This window comes from Chelonia mydas, chromosome 9 (genome assembly GCF_015237465.2).
Source record: "Chelonia mydas isolate rCheMyd1 chromosome 9, rCheMyd1.pri.v2, whole genome shotgun sequence".
Lineage (NCBI taxonomy): Eukaryota > Metazoa > Chordata > Testudines > Cheloniidae > Chelonia > Chelonia mydas.
The window spans coordinates 50905661-50911660 of NC_057855.1; positions in this window are offsets into that span (position 1 = coordinate 50905661).

Here is a 6000-nt window from a genome sequence, read left to right on the forward strand (position 1 = left end):
TATGTTTAGGATAAGGCTGCAAGAGAGAAAGTGATACATACCTGGGCTCCCATTCCAGTGTATGGCATGGGGGTGATTGTTTGACAGTTGTGGATTTGAGGTGTCTGAAGGGGAAATCTGTAGTAACCATCTATAATACTCGCCAAGCCTGCGAGTAAACTGAATAAATTGTACTTCTAGTAAAATTAGGAGATACACCCACATTTCTTTATCTGGTCATTTGTTTTATTAACTAATTAAATGATCAGAATATAGACAAAGTACCATGTACTGCACACCAATTATCAGACACAGATGAACATGATATGTTGGGGAAGAGTCAACATGGCTTTTTGTAAAGGGAAATCATGCCTCAGTGATCTATTAGAATTCTTTGAGGGGGTCAACAAGCATGTGGACAAGGGTGATCCAGTTGATAGTGCATACCTGGGCTTTCAGAAAGCCTGTGACAAGGTACCTCACCAAAAGTTCTTAAATAAAGTGAGCAATTGTGGGATAAGAGGGAAGGTCTTCTCATGGATCAGTATGTAAGCAGTGTCAGGATGAGCTCCACTCTGACATCTGGTGGTGAGGTGTGGCAAGTTGTGGAAAAGAACTTCAGGGGGCCGATCTCATTTGCATAGGCACACCCACCCCGCCTAGAATGAGGCCATAGCTGCCCAAATGATCACTTTGGCTGCTGTGGGATCCCCAGTGTCTCTGTTATTGGGGCAGGAAGAATAAATTGTTATTACCCTGATTATGGGAACTGTGCTTGGAACTGTACTTGGCCTTTTGATGGTGAGTCCCTCCATCATAACAACTAAGTGGCACTCGCTAGGCAAGGGTCATGGGTTCCAAAACTCTGTGAATTGAGAGAGGCTGGGGACAAGTATTAATACTTGGTGGCATGGGCCCCTTAGTGAGGGCCTTACATGCTAATTGCACTTCCTCCTCTCTCCACTGTGGAATATCAGAGCTAATTTTGATTTCATTAGAAGTCTAGTTACAGGCTGCTGAGCTCACTTTGGGCTAACAATGCACCAGCACTGAGGCTCTCCTACTACAAGCTGAAGTCACCAAAGAGCTGAACTGACTAAGAGCTGAAATCACTGAGCGTTGTGTTAAGTAGTGGGGGAGCCTGAAGATATATTGTGGAGCAGTTTGCGGGACGGCTGGCATGCCTTGTGGACAGGCTCGTGGAGCAGTTCGTAGGATGGCGGGAGCTGCTGGTGGGACGCAGAGCAGTTTGTGGACCGGCTGGTGGAGCAGTTCGTGGGACGGCGGGAGCTGCTTGTGGGCCCCAGAGCAGAGCTGAGCGAAGGAGTTCATGGGGCGGCTGGCGGAGCGGAGCGGAGTGAAGGCTTATGGAGCTGTGGGGCGGTCAGCTTCAGATCATGTAAGGTGCCTCTTACCCCCGTCCCATCTCCACTCAGGTTGGGAGGTAAAGCTCCGCAGATAAACTTTCAAACTCTGGGGCTGCCCTGACCAGGGACAGAGACTTTTGGGTCATGGGACTTTGGGTGATTTGGGGTTGCTGGACTCAAGAACCAAAGGGAAAGGGGCATGCCCCAATTTGCTTGGGGTGGGTTTTTTTTGCTCATGGGTTGTGTTATGAATCCTGTTGGTGGTGTTTCCCCAACATAATGCCACATTGTTTCTCTCTGTTATTAAAAGGCTTTTTGCTATACTCAGACTATGTGCTTGTGAGAGGGGAAGTATTGCCTCTTGGAGGCGCCCAGCGGGGGTGGTATATATTTGTCCCAGGTCACTGGGTGGGGGCTCGAGCCGGTTTGCATTGTGTTATTGGAATGGATCCCCTAGATATTGAACCCGGCCCTTGTTGCTGCCAACTCTGACGGGCAGAAGGGTTACAAGTACTTTGTTAAAAGATAGGAAACGAAGGGTAGAAATAAATGGCCAGTTTTCACAGTGGAGGGAAGTAAATATCCGGGACCCTCTGAAGCATCAATACTGAGACTGGTGCTATTCAACATATTCATAAGTGATCTGGAAAAGGGGGTAAACAATGAGGTGGCAAAGTTTGCAAATGATACAAAATTAATCAAGATAGTTAAGTCCAAAGCTGACTGCAAAATGTTCACAGGGATCTCACAAAATTGGGTGACTGGGCAAGAAAACGGCAGATGAAATTCAGTGTTGATAAATGCAAAGTAATGAACATTGGCAAACATAATCCCAATTATACATACAATATGTTGGGGTCTAAATTAGCTGTTACCACTCAAAAAAGATCTGGAGTCATTGTCGATAATTCTCTGAAAACATCTGCTCAATGTGAAGCAGCAGTCAAAAAAGTGAACAGAATGCTAGGAGGCATTAGGAAAAGGATAGATAAGACATCAAATATCATAATGCCACTATATAAATCCATGATATGCCCACATCTTGAATACTGCAGGCAGTTCTGTTTGCCCCATCTCAAAAAAGATATTTTAGAATTGGAAAAACTACAGAGAAGGGCAACAAAAATTATTAGGGGTATGAAACAGCTGCAATATGAGGAGAAATTACAAAGACTGGGACTGCTCAGTTTAGAAATGGGACAACAAATGGGGGATAAAATAAAGTAGAATATAATCATGAACATGTGGAGAAAGTGAATAGAGAAATGTTATTTAATCTTCCACATAATATAAGAATCAGGGAATCACCCAATGAAATTAATACAGTAGACAACAGGTTTAAAACAAACAGAAGGGAGTACTTTTTCCCACAACACACTGTCAAGCTGTGGAACTCGTTGCCAGAGGATGTTGTATAGGCCAAAAATATAACTGGTTTCAAAAAAGAATTCGACAAGTTCGGGGAGGATAAGGTCCATCACTGGCTATTGGCCAAGATGATCAAGAACACAACCCCATGCTCAGAGATTTAGGGACACGCAGACTGCCAAAAGCTGGGATGGGATGACAGCTGGGATGGGATCTCTCAAAATTAGCTTGTTCTGTTCATTCCTTCTGAAGCATCTGGCACTGACCAAGGTGGTGTCACAGGGTGCTCCACTCACCTCTTGTCTGGCACACCTCCTGCTGACCACTCTGGGGATTAGTGCTTGAGCTCAATGCCCCCTTCCACAGTTTTCACACTGTCACACCATCTTTCTCTCTCTGGTCTGCAGCCCCTCTCTCACTCCAGGAACCACAGCATCCTCTTTGTGACTTAGCCCTTCAGCCAGGTCACTCAGGATTCCCTCACTTCCAGGGTACAGTCCTTCAAATCTCTGTCACTTCCACAGTGACTCAGGCAGTCTTCCTATTCACTGCCCTGCTGGTGCCACTTCCCCAGTCACAGGTGGGGGAACCCGGGTGGGTTCTAGTCCAGGGACCCTCAACCCAGCAGTTTTGAGCTTTCCTATCACAGCCTTCACTGCTCCTTCCCTGGACTGCTTTCTACAACTCCTGGTTCTCCTCCTTTCTCTGGGTAGATCAGCTCCAGACACTCCTCCCTCTTCCCAAGGCATGACTGCCCTTTCCTAGCAGCAGCCCCTCTGTTCCCAGCTTTTTGGCTTTATAGGCCCCGCCTGTTCCTGCCCAGGTGAACCTGCTTGCAATCAGTTCCCTACTCCATGGCTCTTCCTCCAGGTGCAGGCTGTGGAGTTAATAGGCCTACCCCCCTCCAGTCTGTGTGGGGTGGAAACCCCATCACATACTCTCCCACTCAAGATTGCTACCCATGCTAGGGAAGGGGGCAGGTATCATCTCCCCAGCTTCCTACAAAGCTAAGCACACAGACCGTCCCTCTCCTGCTTTATATTATCCTTCATGAGAAGACCCCCCGCATGTCATCTCTTAATTTCTTCACTAGGTTTCTGGGTCATGCACAGCCATCTGAAAGGCCTGCTCTGTAGCTACCAGCCTCCCCTGCAGCTGCTTCATCTTCTCCAGCGAGTCCCCCAGCACCCTCTCTCCCAGAGTCTGAGTCCCCACAGTCTTGTGGTTCATCTTGGTACTAATTCCTACATGCTTCAGCTTTCTCCCTGGGGATCTCCCTCCTCCCCCACAGTCTCAGCTGCCTCTCCACTTTTCCCACAACATCTATAGGTTCATTATGGGCCTCTGTTTCTCCTTTCTTTTATTGACTGTCTTTCTTTTCTCTGGTTTCAGAGTAGCAGCCATGTTAGTCTGTATCTGCAAAAAGAACAGGAGGACTTGTGGCACCTTAGAGACTAACAAATTTATTTGAGCATAAGCTTTTGTGGGAAAGCTTATGCTCAAATAGATTTGTTAGTCTCTAAGGTGCCACAAGTACTCCTGTTCTTTCTTTTCTCTGTAGGTGCAATGTCTCATTATATGGCCCTTCTCCCCACACCAAAAACAGGTTCTCCTCTGACCCAGTCGCTTCTTGTGTGGGGCTTCCTGGGCCCTTGCCTCCTGATACAACTCTTTCCTTTCATCTACTTCAGGACACTCCCTCTTCAGCTGCCTCTTGCTCCCACAACCTTAACACCTTCAGGGTTGGGCCTCTGACCTCCTAGTGCCAGACCATTTCTGGCCCTTCCACCTTCTTCTATTTCCCGCCTGTAGGATCCTGCATGCTGTCACACCATCTCTCTCTCTGTCTCTCTCTCTCTGGTCTGCAGCCCCTCTCTCACTCCAGGAACTGCAGTGTCATCTTCATGACTCAGCCCTCTGGCTAACTCCCTCAGCATTCCCCCTTCCAGGGTACAGTCCTTCAGATCCTCTGTCACTCCCACAGTGACTCAGGCAGCCTTCCCATTCATTGCCCCATTGGTGCCACTTGCCAGTGGTGGGTAGGGAAACCCAGACCCATGCTCTTCTCTGGGTTCCAGTCCAGTGACCTTCAACCCAGCATTTCTGCACTTTCCTCTCCCAGCCCTCACTGTTCCTTGCCTGGACAGCTTCATACAACTCCTGGTTCCCCTCCTTTCTCTAGGTAGACCAGATCCAAATCCTCTTCCAAGGGAGCAAATGATCTATTCTCTGTTGCCAGCTTCCTGGCTTTGTAGCCCCCACCTATTCCTACCCAGGTGAACCTGCTTGCAGTCAGTTTCCTGCTTCCTGGCTCTCCCTTCTGGTGCAGGCTGTGGAGTTAACAGGCTTACCTGGCTACCTTCACCCCTTCCAGTCCTGTGTGGGTGGACACCCCATCACAATCAGAAGACCGGATACTGGGCTACATGGGCTGACCCAGTGTGGCTGTTCTTATGTTCCTAAACTACATCAAAATTCTATTGGGAGGTCCCTGGATGCTCTGGCATATTGGTGGAAGTTCAGCCCCCCCTGGATTATTTATTTGGGTGTTAAATTTACTTTGCTCTACGTTGTTCCCACCTATTCAGTTTTCAGTAAGCTACTGACTGCTGTAACGGCACCATAGAAATTGTTCAGGGGAAGCTAGAGGGTTTGTCAGTGATTACACTTTAGCAACAGGTAGGAAGGATACGTTTCCTTATAGGTTCTGGAGAAAGAAAAGGCAGAACTTGGTTGCAGCCTGAATGTGAAGGCAAAAAGAGAAGGAAGAGTCAAATATGCTTCCATGTTTGTGTGTGTGCATGTGTTTATGTTGCTGCGTGTATGCGGGTGGGTGGGTGTGTACGTGTGTATGTACATTTGACTTAGAATCTCAGGCTCCAAACAAAGTTTCCTTTCTTTGATTGTTTTTTTTCCCTTTCCTTTCTATATCTTCATTCCCACTTACCAAATAATTCATCTTGAGGAGGCTGATGTTGGAGGAGCTGGATCTTCCAGCTCCCTTGTGAAAGATGGTGCCCAGCCTTCCAATGCCTGATTTGTTTGGAGGTTCAGGGAAAGTGAGGGGGAGTGTGTACAGCTGACTCAGCAATCAACCAGCCTCAACTTTTCAAACAGACCGTAGTGCACTGTAGACCGCTGTACCTCCAGCAGCCTGTACTTTTCATGTAAATACAATTTGCCAGTGAGACCTGGAGAACAATGAACCAAAGTGTGGAAAGGACATGAGAAATAATAAATAGAGGTAGGTATGTTGACCCTCAAATACAACCTCTGTGTGTGTGTC